The sequence below is a fragment of the Setaria italica genome, chromosome IX (assembly GCF_000263155.2).
Source record: "Setaria italica strain Yugu1 chromosome IX, Setaria_italica_v2.0, whole genome shotgun sequence".
Lineage (NCBI taxonomy): Eukaryota > Viridiplantae > Streptophyta > Magnoliopsida > Poales > Poaceae > Setaria > Setaria italica.
In genome coordinates this window covers 5,167,310-5,181,721 of record NC_028458.1, presented here as the reverse complement: position 1 = coordinate 5,181,721, position 14,412 = coordinate 5,167,310, and the positions used below count along the sequence as shown (strand labels likewise).

Here is a 14,412-nt window from a genome sequence, read left to right as displayed (position 1 = left end):
TATTACTGATTGGAAATAACATTCCTATGCTTGAGTCCGTAAAGACTTCACTGAAAAATAGTTTTTCGATGAAGGACTTAGGGGAAGCGGCATATATTCTGGGCATTAAGATCTATAGAGATAGATCGAGAAGGCTTATAGGTTTGAGTCAAGATACTTACATTGACAAAGTGTTGAAGCGGTTCAGCATGGAAGAGGCAAAGAAAGGGTTCTTGCCTATGTCACATGGCATACATCTCAGCAAGACTCAGTGTCCTTCGACTGCTGATGAGCGGGATCGCATGAGTAGAGTACCATATGCCTCGGCTATTGGATCTATCATGTATGCAATGATAAGTACTCGCCCAGATGTTTCATATGCGCTAAGTATGACAAGCAGACACCAATCTGATCCAGGTGAGAGTCACTGGACAGCGGTGAAAAACATTCTTAAGTACTTGAGAAGGACTAAAGATATGTTCCTCGTCTATGGAGGTCAGGAGGAGCTCGTTGTAACAGGTTACACCGATGCTAGTTTCCAAACCAACAGAGATGATTCAAAGTCACAATCAGGATTTGTGTTCACACTAAATGGTGGTGTTGTTAGTTGGAAGAGTTCCAAGCAGGAGACGGTGGCCGATTCTACGACAGAAGCCGAGTACATCGCGGCTTCGGAAGCCGCGAAGGAAGGTGTTTGGATAAGGATTTTCTCATTGAGCTTGGTGTGTTCCCGAATGCGTCCAGCCCATTGAATCTCTACTGTGATAACAATGGGGCAATTGCGCAAGCAAAGGAGCCAAGGAACCACCAGAAGAACAAACACGTAATGCGGCGATTTCATCTCATTCGAGACTTCGTTAACCGGGGTGAGATCAAGATATGCAAAATACACACGGATCTGAACATTTCTGATCCGTTGACAAAACCACTCCCGCAGGCTAAGCATGATGCGCATGTAAGAGCTATGGGTATTAGGTACCTTCTAGATTGACTCTAGTGCAAGTGGGAGACTGTTGGAGGTATGCCCTAGAGGCAATCATAGAGATGATGATATTCCATTTGTATCCATGATTTGTATATTGTGTTCATTGAATATCCATTAAAGGCTACTTGAATTGATTTGCAATTATGTGAATTGTATGTGAAACTCTTTACTTGTATGGTTATTCTAAAGTTGTCTCTAGTCGGAGTTCATGTGAGGACACACATGAATATTAGACTAGCACATGTATTAGTTGATGACTATGTTTCACAAGTCATGGACATGGAGATGTTGAACTAATAATGTGGACACATGTGGAGACATGTGTTAGGACTGACCCAACACGAGAAGTAGTTCTCTCTTTAAACAACATATACGCTTTGTCCTTAGACCTGAGATTGTCGCATGTATTCTAGATGTGGATCGACCTACTTAGGGGCTATCAAACGCTACGCCGTAACAGGGTAGTTATAAAGGTAGCTTTCGGGTTTGTCAAGAAGCATGCTATGAGACATGGTCAATCAAGATGGGATTTGCCCCTCTCTGATTGAGAGTGATATCTCTGGGCCCCTCGAGTGATCGGATCCGAAAATGCATGGCCATGCTACGTACGGTTAAGAGTTAACCTACAAAGGGATTCCGAATCACAGGATCGAGAAAGAGCGGTCGGCTTGAAGCTAGACCAAATATCGTGAGGCAAAGGGAATAGCATGTATATTATGTTGCGATGGTTCGTCTGATATGATCTTCGTGTGCGTATAGGAGTTGGCACGTCTTGCTAGAGGCCGCTACCGACTATTGGGCCGAGTAGGAGTACTCGGGCCATGTCTATACGTATCCGAACCCATAGGGTCACACACTTAAGGGGCTGGAAGCCCAATTCGGATCTGATCCGAGTTGGATTAGGTTTAGGAGTACTAATGGGCCTCGGATCCAGAGGCCCATCAAGAACCTCTATAAATAAAGGGGTGGGGGCGCCCTAGGGTTTACACCTTTTGGCTGAATACACTTGCCGCGCCTCCCACGCCCTCGCCTGTTGCAACTCGCGGATCTAGCAATCCGGCTTGCGACGCTTCCTCCCTGCACGTGTGGATACCTTGGAGGTGTTGCGCCTGCAGCACTTGGACGAGCCGCCGACGAGCCACGACGAGCCGACGACGAGCCGCGGTACCGGAGGCGATCTTGCTGTGCACGTGGACGAGCTGCTGAGGAGCTGCTGCACGTGATCGACTACGTACGACTACGTGATCGTCTTCACTGCACCGACGCATATCTACATCTTCCGCACCAGTAGTGCGTCGAGTGGTAATCCCGTGATCCTTATACGGCAGTTCTTCCTGGTTATACGCGGTAGAAAATTTTGATTTGCGCTAGCGTAGCCTACCTCGTATCCCAACAGTTCACACGATTCCAATCACGACAACCATCACCATTAGAGCCAACACCTTGACAAACACAGCAGCCACACTACCATGTTGACTAAATTTCATATGCGCCTTGCGAGAGATTTAGTTGTGTGTGTGTGTGAGAGAGAGAGGAGGAGGAGGAGGATGAAATGCATATGCAATCAAGTGTGTTTGTCTCCTACCGACCTCCGCCACAACGAGTAGGGTTATCAGAGCTAGACAAACATGCAAAAAATTGCACCCACCCTAGTAATCGCAGATCATAGTCATTGCTGACAGTTAGGGGAAAGGACTTCAACGGGTGATAGAGAGCGCATCATTTAATTTGGATGGAGTAGCATTTGGATTCAGGAGCGGAGTGATGGATCTAGTGACGGAGCAACTTGAGGACAATACAACCATCTACAAGGGGCAATTCGAAGGTTTGGAGCTGAATGTGGAGGGCAACAGGTGCAAGATGGCCATTGTCTACGAGGCCGTAGGAGGCGTCATCACAATTACATACAAGCATGTTGGAATGTATGTTGCAGTCAATGGTGTCATGGAGATGAGACACCGAGAGAGGTGGTGTGCAACCAAACTCGCATGCATGGACGCCGAGATAGATAGATAGATAGATAGTGTAACGATCCTGGTTAAATCAGCCGAGTTAATCCTAATCCAAGTCCCTAATCCCGCTGACTTAGCTCCCCTGAGCTTAAGCGCTCAACCTCCAGTTCCCGGTCCCGACCCCTGAAAACCCAACCAGAACCACCGGTTCCTTCTAAGTCTCAACCGCAGTGTTCCTTTCAATCTTGGAGCTGTGGAACAACCGAGACTGACTGGTGGACCCAAAATCTTTACCGAATCTTCCGAGGCAGACGCACCCAAGCAGCATGCGCCGCTTCAGAGCTTCTCCGCCGTGTGGCTTGATTCCTCCATCGCCAACCCCGACTCCGGCAGCGACAGCTCCTTTTCTCGCCCCACCAGTGCCATGCTCCGGCAATGCCGCTGTTTTGTGCTCGACCGCAACGCAGCTCGCCCTGTCTTTTCACCTGTTGCAACCTCGCTTGTAGTGATGTTCTCCCTGTCACACCAGTCAAATCTGCCGCTCGACGATGCCCGCCTCCGCCAAATCTCAACCCCGGCAAAACCGCGCCTGCGCCGCCTTGTCTCCAGTGCCCAATGGCCGAAGACGCTATCTCCGAAGTTCTGTTCCACCGCCCATCGCCGCTCAATCGCCGCCATGGCAGCGCACTCCATCATTTTCTTCCGGTCTTCGTGCTACTCCATCTCTCTCTCTTTCGCGCCGCTATAAAAGGGAATGCCAGAGTTCCTCCGGAGTTCCTTCGCCTTTGCTGTTTCGCCGTCCCTACTCTGAGCACACTTGAGCAATCCCACTGAAACTTTTGAGAGTTCCCCTTCTCCGCTCAGACCCGCTTCTCCCCAATCCACCCAGCCGTCTGCTCCTCCGTGCTGTGCTAGAGCTTCCTTGTTGCCCACAAGAAGCTCCGTCGCCGCCGGAGCACCCTCCAACCTCGCCGCCGCCCAAGCCTTAGCGCTTGAGTCCTTCCGCCCAAGTCTGTTCCTTCCCGACCCCAAAGCTTCACCTATAACCCTGAAGGTAAGCTGCCGACCCCTTACCGGTTCGCCCGACCCTATCTGTTTGCCCGACCCCTTTCCGTCTCGCCCAACCCTGTCTGTTCCGCCGACCCTTATCCGCCTCGCCGGAGGGCTCGGCTGTATCTGTTTCCTTGACCCAAGGGTATCTGTGTAAAAGATTGGGATTTCTCTACGTTAAGTCTGAGGACCTCGAACACAGTTATCCCTTAAAGTTTAAGGGTCAGATCACAAGTCTATTCCCATCCGACCCTTTTATCTTGCTCTCCACCAACTAAAGTAAACTTCCCCACCTTTTCTGTAGCCTTGCTACAAGTGTCCGAGCTTAAACTGCAAGTGTTGTTGAAATAACCGTCTAAACACTAACTCCTGCATTGCATTCGTGTAGAGTTACATCTCGCTGACGGCGTCTACGAGCTACACCCGGCGCCCGAAGACGGAGCTGTAGCTGAGCTGCCAACTCCAGAAGCCGAAGCCGCCCCAGCTGAAGACCAGTTCTCCTCCCCTCCGCTTGAAGGCAAGCCCGGAGCATGAACCCATCTTTCCAAACTTGCGCATGCCTTCCTTCTCATGATTGTGCATTTACGTATAGGAGTTGTCTGCAACCATAGATGCATGCCCTAGTTCCTTTGAAATGTACACTAGTCTGTTGGGTCGAGTAGTTGCTATGCTTAAATAGGAATCGGTAAAAGCCGAGTGATTTCCTGTCACTCGCGAGTTATAGGAGTTGGTTGGTTTCCCTTATGTTACAACTATAAGGACGATGGACGAGGCAGGGTTTTGGTTAACTCTTTTGCTGGTCAGCTGATCGCCTCATCTGTTTACTGAATCTGTTAAGGCCCGACAGTGGTGGTGTTCATGATCAAGTGTTTGAAAGTACTAACCTCATACTCAGTATGGGATGGGGAAGCCTAGTACCTGATTGAACCTAGACGTGAGCGGTCGCCCCACTGTCCTTGGAAGGAAGTTCCCCTGCGGCCGCACGTGGTGGCAAGTGTGGTCACAGAATGGCACAGGCCGGGTCTGTGGAACCTTGCACCAAAGGAAGTGGGTCCGACACGGGTTAGGGAATTGATGGGGAAGGCCGACACAGGAAGCGACCCTCGGTGGTGCGCGGATATCATGAGATTAGGTTCACCATGCATGGTTAAAGAACTCGAATCGATTCGTCTACCTCTCACAGTTTGAGACTGCTTGATCGCTATGCTACACTGAGTAATAAAAGAGTCTGATGATGACATGACCTTGATGATGAGCTTGTTTGCATAAAGTTGGATCTATGTTTGCTTAGAGTAAGTTGCAAATGTAGACTGGTTAATGAACTTAGAATTTGAGCTAAAACTTGGAAATAAGGATCTACATAGTGCTTTTGGCAAACAAACCCCTCAGCCAAAGAGTCTTGCATGTCTAGACGTGGTGGAGTAGTTTTTCCTACCGGTCGGTTAAGTCTTGTTGAGCTTAGAACCTCAGCCTTGTTTGTGGCTTCTCTTTTGAGGTGAAGTTGCAGCTTCTGAGCTTGCTGCTGGCACTTGGCCGCCCCAGCTCCCTCCGGGTTGGACGGTCGAGTGGGATCCCTCCTCGGACAGCGGGGAATGGGATCATTGATGTCCTGGCTGGCCTCACCAGGGACATCCGACCCTGACGAGTAGCTTCCGCTTTGTTTTATCTTCTGTTGTTTTCTTCAGAACTTGTTAAACTCTGATTTACAACCAAGTGTGTAACAACTGGTTAATCAAATGGTGGACCTGTTGTATTCTCTGGAACCACTCACCTTCGTGTGGGTTATGCTAACTCGGTCCTGTCAAGTGGTTAAATCGGATGAAATCCGACGGCACCTCGAGTTAACGCGATTAAGGTATGAGGATCGCATCTTAAGCGACTTAACCGTGCTTTAGTTGAGTTAATCCGAGGTGGTTCCGCTACAGATAGATAGATAGATAGATAGATAGATAGATAGATAGGCACACAAATAGATAGATAGATAGATACAAATAGATAGATAGATAGATGCTTGAATTACCGAGTAAATAAAGAACATCTCAAAGATCCACAGATGAGTTAAAGCAAATAAAGAACATTAAAAATGCACTTAAAAACCCACAGGCGAAAGAACATCAAAAGGATCCATAGATATGTTCAGGTAAACTATAAAAGAACATGTATACCAACGAGACAATGCCCGGCATTCTGGCATCCAGTGGCTGCAAATAAACAAGCACGCCTCTGGTCCTGCGCATCCAGAGCACGGCATGGCCAAGGCTCACATCCTCGTTCTGTCGTTCCCGGCTCAGGGCCACGTCACCCCACTCATGGAGCTCTCCCACCGGTTGGTCGACCAAGGCTTCGAGGTTACCTTCGTGAACACCGAGATGCAACATGCGAGGGTGCTCTCGGCGCTGCCGGCGGGTGGCGCGGCGGTGCTTGGCGGCATCCACCTGGCATCCATCCCCGACGGGCTGGCCAATGACGAGGACCGCAAGGACCTCAGCAAGCTCGTCGACTCCTGCTACCAGCACATGCCGGGGCACCTGGAGCGGCTCGTCGCCGAGATGGAGGCGGCCGGGAGGCCCAAGTTCAAGTGGCTCGTCGGCGACATGACCTTGGGTGCGTGCTCTGAGGCCGCCAAGAAGCTCGGCGTCAGGCTCGCCTCGTTCTGGACGGCGTCGGCGGCGTGCTTAGCAATCATGCTCAACATCCCCAAGTTGGTAGAGGAAGGACTCATCAACGAGCAGGGTGCGTGTACTAATAGTTGCAAGCTGGTCCCTTTTAAAACTTACAACTACATATTCCGTCTTGCGGTTTAGTCAAAGATTACATCTTACTAATAGTTTTCTTTAGGGGCTTCACGTTAATCCTACAGCTTTACGAGATGTGATAGGAAAAGGATAAATCTTAAACATTCTCATAAAAATCATAAATATCCGACATTAATCTGATAGACTCTTATCATCTTAGTTACCTGATACATTGTGTTTTTAAAAAAGATTACCCACCTTTATAATTATGGAATAGTCTAAAGTAACCCCTATATCTATATCTAATTATCTATATCTATATCTATAATTGTTAGGTGCTAAGGATTCAAACGGGTGGTAGCTAATAAACGTTCTAACAATTAGCATGGCACTAGCTAACAATTATCCCATTAGCTATCCCAATCAAGCTAAAATTAGTTTTATCCTTTTTTTTCATGTTTGCCTGCATTCCGGACATTTAACAGTTCCAACCACCTTAACCAATTTATTACCTTATGGATCCATGTACCCTTCAGCTAGTGAGCTAGCTAATTTTAGTCATGAGCTATCAGCTAGCTAAATATTAATAGCTAATGATCCAAATTTCAAACAGAGTCTAACCACCTCTACCATCATAAAAAATAATCTAAAGTAACCTTACAATCTTTATCGATAAAAGTTGTAAGGTTACTTTAGATATCTAAATTGCTCACCTATACTATTATAAAAGGTAATTTAAAATAAAAATAAGAAAATAGTCTATAGATTTTCATTTTATTTAAATTATATACATATACCATTATTAAAAATAACACAAATTAGCCCCATTGTGCCATTATAAAACACCCAAATGAACATATGGTTCTGATTACCCTTTTCTTTATGTTATTATAGAAAATACTAAGTTACGGCATGTATGATGTATGCCATTACGTAGACCATATAGAAGAAGATATAAGAATATTGATTTTCACGTTAAACACATGTTGCTTAAGTTAAGTATTAATTAAAAAATATGCAGGTGCAATACAAAGTGAAAAACTACAAACATTGATGAAAATGTGTATACAGTAACTACTAACTAACGTTTATCACAAACTGATTACCGGGTAAAGATAAATATGTTCCTATATGAGGGTTTTGATTACTAGCCACTGGTTTTTTTTTAATTTTTAATACTACTTATTATGACACCTAAAATTAAAACTCCTGAGGGAGAACAGGTTGATGAATAATTCTACTCAACCATACGAACAACCCGTGCTCGTATTGCAGGCTGGCCAGAGCGAGATGAGACGTTCCAGGTCGCTCCCGAGATGCCGCCGCTCCATACGACGAGGATGCCGTGGATGGTCGAGATGGGCGCGCCAGTAGGGAACCCGGCGTTGTTCCAGGCGTTGACAAGGTTCTACAAGTTGGAGAACCTCGGCGAGGTGGTCATCTGCAACTCGTTCCATGAGGCCGAGATTGGGGCGTTCAAGCTCTTCTCCAACCTCATGCCCATTGGCCCGCTGTTCGCCGACCAGGAGTTGCAGAAGCCCGTGGGACACTTCCTGCCGGAAGACGAGAGCTGCATCAAGTGGCTCGACGCGCAGCCGGACCGGTCCGTCGTGTACGTAGCTTTCGGCAGCCTTGCCATCTTCGACACGCGCCAGTTCGAGGAGGTTGCCGAGGGGCTGGAGCTCACCGGGCGCCCGTTCCTGTGGGTGGTAAGGCCGGACTTCACCGTCGGCCTGAGCAAGGCGTGGCTCGCCGAGTTCCAGCAACGCGTCGCCGGCATGGGCATCATCGTCAGCTGGTGTTCCCAGCAACAGGTCACTGCAGCTACTGATAGAAATTAACATGGCGACAGAGTGTGTGATGGAATATGCTCTATTTCATTTCTAACAGGTCCTGGCGCACCGTGCGGTGGCGTGCTTCGTATCCCACTGCGGGTGGAACTCGACGATGGAGGGTGTCAGGAACGGCGTGCCGTTCCTGTGCTGGCCCTACTTCTGTGATCAGTACCTGGACCGGACCTACATCACCGATGTTTGGAAGACCGGCGTCGCGGTGTCGCCTGGCGCGGATGGCATCGTGACGAAGGAGGAGTTGAGGAGCAAGGTGGAGCAGGTCCTCGGCGACGACGACATCAAGGAGACGGCACAACTCTTCATGGATGCTTCTCGCCGGTGCATCGGTGGAAGTGGATCGTCGTCCGAGAACTTCAACAAGTTTGTGAACTTGCTAAGTGAATGAAAACGATGCACCTTCATTAAGTGATGAATGGAATCACCTTCATAAAGAGGCATTTGAGGAACCACCTCAGCTATTCGATTATGTACTCCTACTAAATTTTCATAAAGTTTAATGTTCTATATTGGAAAACATATTAAAAACATGTCCCTTTCTTTCACAAAAATGAAAGTTTAAAAAATACAGGGTTTTCAGCTAGCTTTATTCTTCCCTCAACATTTCTGCAGCTAGTGCTTTGAAGTTTTACCATGCTTGGATCTAGGCCCTTTTATCGAGGTCAGCCGACCTCGACAATTTTGTGCAAAATTAATGAGAAATAACTGTTATGCACGTAATAACTTTCTTAAGAACCCAACCTGCAATCTATTATCTTAATACAATAATGTTCGTTGAGAGGTTCTAGAAATTTCCATATTAATCGAAAAAAGAGAAAAACATACATCATTGAATTTTATGAAGATCTAATCAGCCAAACAGTCAATATCCAACACAACTATAATAATTAATTTCGGAATTAAAAAAGAGAAGAATATACACAGCTGGATTTTATGACGGTCTAAATCAGCCAAATAGTCAATATCCAGTACAACTATAATAATTAACTTTGGAATTAAAATATGAAGAATAAGTAGTTTGATTCCTATATGCTCCCTCAATTCGTTTTTCATCTATACGTATTGCGTCGGGAAAGGTGTTCGGTTTTGATCTGCGTAGGAGTCGGCGCTACTTTTTTGTTGGGACGAGGCGCGCGTCCGTTCGCATCCTGCATGCAGCGTTAATGCATTGCCCCGTCCGTAGATGGAAATCTTCTTTGCCAACAACTCTAGAAAAAACAAAAGAACATAAATAAAATCAAGAAGTTAACAGATCAATATTCATGTACGTGCATGCTACTGCTGTGCAAGAATAAAAATCTAAGCTAACATATCGAGATTCATATATACTCCTATACGGAGCGTTTGCTTTTTGATGATCTAATGGAGAAGATTTTAACTAAAGAGTCAGTGTAGAAATATAGCTATATATTTGATTTTTTTTCATCTCATCCATATCACTTGCGCTCCATTGCTAAAAGTTTTATTAGAAAATGATGATTAAAGACGGTAAGTCTTTACCTATTATTAAAACAAGTAACGTCTCTGCCTGGGGTTTTCGTACGTCGTGGTCATTTTGCAAAAACTCCCTGAAGTTTTGTGAAATCAACTCGCAGTCCAATTCTGAAGAGACGGGGGGCTCGGGTGGAAAAAGGAGGGAAGGGAGGGGGTTAAGGGGGAAAAGGCTTCTCTTTCTTCGGGGGATTGGGCGCGCCCCCGCGCAGCCCCTGGGCGCGGCGAGGGCGAGGGGTGACCCGGCTGCGCGTCGCTGACCCGACCGCGCCGCCCTCCACGTCCCGCGCCGACCGAGCCGCCCCTCCCCGCGCCGCCCCCTCCCCGGCCTCGGCCCCGGCCGCCCGCCTCGGCCGGGGAAGAGGGAGGAGAGAGAGAGAGAGAGAGAGAGAGAGAGAGAGAGGAAGAGGAGGAGGTGGGGACCGGAGGGAGGAGGAGAGGAGGCCTGTGGGTGTGCCGCCCGCCCGCCCGCCACGGCCGCGCTCGAGTTCCTCCGCGCCTTCGAGCAGCACCGCCGTAGGGCCTCCTCATCGGACCCTTCCTCCCCGCGCCCCCGCCGCGCGTCGCTCTCCTCCTCCTCGTCACGGCCGCGGGGCCGGGGCAGGCTCTTCCCCGCCCTCTGCGACCACTCCCCGCTGGCCGTCGTCCCGGCTCGCTCCGCCGCTTCTTGCAAGGTCCGTTTCCCCTTCGCGTCATTTGCTTTCGACCCAAGCTAGCTCGGTAGCTCTGAGCAAGGCTAATCGTGCGAAATGATTCCTTGATTGTTTACTCGAGTGTTGGTACTCCCATTGTTTGGATTTACTGCAGAATTTGAAGTTCACCTCAGATTTAGATGATTATTTACCTTTTGTTATCCGATATGTATTACACGAGGAGGAGGAGGTCGGTATTACAGGAGCCGGCGGTGAATGTTTTTATGAAGCTGTATGGGTCAACTTACTATAAGGTGCATAGTGGTTACTATTTTTCTTATTTCATAACCTTTTATCTTCTCTCACATGTGATATTTGGATCAGAAGTGTCATAATGTCATATGATAAACTCTGAACTATTGCTTTACTGGCTATGGCTTGCTGCTTTTGCTTATGAGTAACTGTGAGGACCATTGTTTTGCTGTCCCTGACATCAACTCTGAATTTTCCATTGTTGACAAATGACTATGTTAATGCATTGTTGCTAATTAGTCACAGGGTTTTTTTGCAAAAATGACCGGCCCTAATCGATGGACTGCGGGTTGATTTCACGAAAGTCTGAGGGGTTTTTTGCAAAACGAGCGCGACGGACGAAAATTGCAGGCAGAGACGTTACTCGCTTTAATAATAGGTATAGGTATAGATTCAGCCGTTTTCATCTGTCTTGAGTTTATGAACTGCACACCCCGGCTTAGCTAGTGCCCAATCGTTGTCAAATGTCAAATATGCGTTCCTCGAGAAATTTACTTTTTAAAACGAAGGTGCTGAAATTTTCATCTACTATATTAGTGTGTTTCTTAGCTTGGCAGCTGGATTTTTCACCTCCGAAACCGTACACTTTACCGGTGACGTGGAAGAGAGAATTCAGTGGACAGGAATCCACCATTTATCACTCCTGATAAAAAAATTCAAATTACTCCCCTCAAGTATAACCAAGTCTAGATAACCCCTAAACCCCTAAAGTATTTTTTTTCAGTTTAACCTCTAAACTATGCCATTTTTATCTTTTTGTTTCTTCATGCATGCACAAGTGGAGGCTTAAGTTTAAATTTTGCAAGATGATAGCAAGACATCATAAGACATGTTAGAAAAATATATCATGAATTTTTATCATTATTTTGATAGGGTAGGATATTTAATAATAAAACTTATCCTTGAGATACAAAATTATATTAAAAAATAATGATGAAAAATTCATAAAATATTTTTTTAATATAGACTATGGTGTCCACTATCATCCTGCAAATTCTTAAATTAAAATTCAACTTGTGTATAGAGAAATAAATTAAATTTCAACTTGTGTATAGAGAAAAAAAGAACAAGTTGAACTAAATAGTGTTTAGAGGTAAATTGAACGAAAGTATAGGAGTAATTTGGCCGATAAAAAAATCTCTCGTTTCATCCGGCATGTCGATAAGAGCAATGACTCGCGTGCAAACATTTGACGTTGACGATGTGGAAAAGAAGAGTACTCTTCACATCAAAACTCCCCACTTGCCCGCAGGTTGTCACGCTCCAGTGCTCCACACACTCCTCGCGCCTCGCCGGCCGACTGCACGGCCGCAGAGCTCACCGCCGCGCAGGTTACGGAGAGAACGAGCTCGCAGAGGCAGCCCATGGACACGGCCACCGCGGCGCCTCACGTCCTGGTCCTGCCGCTCCCGGCGCAGGGCCACGTCACCCATCTCATGGAGCTCTCGCACCGCCTCGTCGACCGCGGCTTCCAGGTCACCTTCGTCAACACCGAGCCCATCCACGCCCTCGTGCTCGCCGCCCTGCGGCCTCCGCCGGCAGCCGGTGGCAGCGCCGCGCTCCCGGACGGGATCCGCCTGGTGTCCGTCCCCGACGGGCTGGGCGACGGCGACGACCGCAGGGACCTCTGCAGGTTCGTGGACGCGCTCTCGCGGTGCGTGCCGGGATACCTGGAGCAGCTCATCAGGGAGACAAAGGTCAAGTGGCTCGTCGGCGACGTGAACATGGGGATGTGCTTAGAGGCCGCCAAGAAGCTCGGCGTCCGGGTGGCCGCCGTGTTCCCTGCCTCCGCGGCGTGCCTCGGGACGCTGTTCAAGGTCCCCCAGCTGATCGAGGAAGGCTTCTTCGACGAAAAGGGTATGGTTAGTTGCATGAACCATGAAGCATCACCATTGCTAGCTCGAGATGTCTTGTGTGATCTCAATTTGTTTGCTTGGCATAATAATTTTGGTTGTCTCCTCGATTCCTCGCACGACGTAATACCAAGGGAAATTCATTTTCACAGTGTGTCACTGTGTCCTGTGTGGCGAATGAGAGCTGATGAACCTCGAATCGGCACGATTCGTTCGAGCTCGCCCCGGGATTGCCGCCGCTGTGCCCGTCGGAGATGCCATGGAGCATCGACGGCGCCATCGAAGGACGGGAGCTCGCCTACCAGCTGGTTTCCCGGAACACCCAGGCGGCACGCGACCACGCCAAGATCATCGTGTGCGACTCGTTCCGCGGCGCCGAGGCCGCGGCGTTCGAGCTGTTCCCGGGCATCCTGCCCATCGGCCCGCTGTTCGCCGACGCGGCGCTGCGGAAGCCCGTGGGGCAGTTTTTCCCGGAGGACACGGGGGGCTGCCGTGGCTCGACGCGCAGCCCGACGGCTCCGTCGTGTACGTCGCGTTCGGCAGCTTCGCCATCTTCGACCCGCGCCAGTTCACGGAGCTCGCTGAGGGGCTGGAGCTCACTGGCCGCCCGTTCCTCTGGGTGGTGCGCCCGGACTTCACGACCGGCGACCTGAGCGAGGCGTGGTTCGACGAGTTCAAGGATCGTGTCGCCGGAAAGGGCATGGTGGTCAGCTGGTGCCCCCAGCAGCAGGTGTAGTAGTTACCAGATCGACCATGTTCATCTTTGCTCCCTCATGATCGTGGATTCGTGGTTCTGATTTCTCGACTTACTCCTCGTCTCAACGTTCAGGTTCTGGCGCACCGCGCCGTGGCGTGCTTCGTGTCGCACTGCGGGTGGAACTCGACGATGGAAGGGGTGAGGGACGGCGTGCCGTTCCTGTGCTGGCCATACTTCGTCGACCAGTTCGCGAACCGGAGTTACATCTGCGACACCTGGAGGACAGGCTTGGCGGTATCGTCCGGTGAAGATGGTATCGTGACAAAGGAGGAAAGGGTCATCGGCGACGAGGGGATGGCGGAGAGGGCAAGGATGCTGAGGGATGCTGCTTCCAAGTGCCTCGGCGAGGGCGGCTCCTCGCGTGAGAATTTCAATAGGTTGGTCGATCTCCTGCGTCAGTGACCTGCATTTTGCTCCGCCAAGGTGCGCCCTACGATCATTTCAGTCACGGTCTAGCTCTAGCATATGAAGAACTAGCAAAGTGACACGCAAATAGCGCAGCTAGATTCAATACTATGTTCTTCTTACAATTCACTTATATATATCTTTACCCTCTTCCAACATTTATTTAAGATATTCTGTACATACGGCCACATTTGTGTGCATCAAATATTTGTACTCAAAGTGTTTTTTATGCTTTATTTGTCAAATCTCTACCTAATATTAAAGCAAGTAAAGCTTCTGCCAAAAAAATTCCGTCCGTCCAGAGGGCTCCCGTGCCGCCCCGCCTCGGTCCCGGCCGCCCGCCCGACCGCACCCGAGCTGCCTCGGTCAGGCCCAAGCCACCTCCCCGGCCCTGGCCGCACCGTGCTACCT

At 48.8% G+C, this 14,412-nt stretch overlaps 1 pseudogene; it reads left to right on the top strand.

Annotated features, from left to right (window-relative positions):
* The first annotated feature begins 6,215 nt into the window (after positions 1 to 6,215).
* Positions 6,216 to 14,230, top strand: LOC101777145 (annotated as a pseudogene).
* The last annotated feature ends 182 nt before the right edge of the window (positions 14,231 to 14,412 follow it).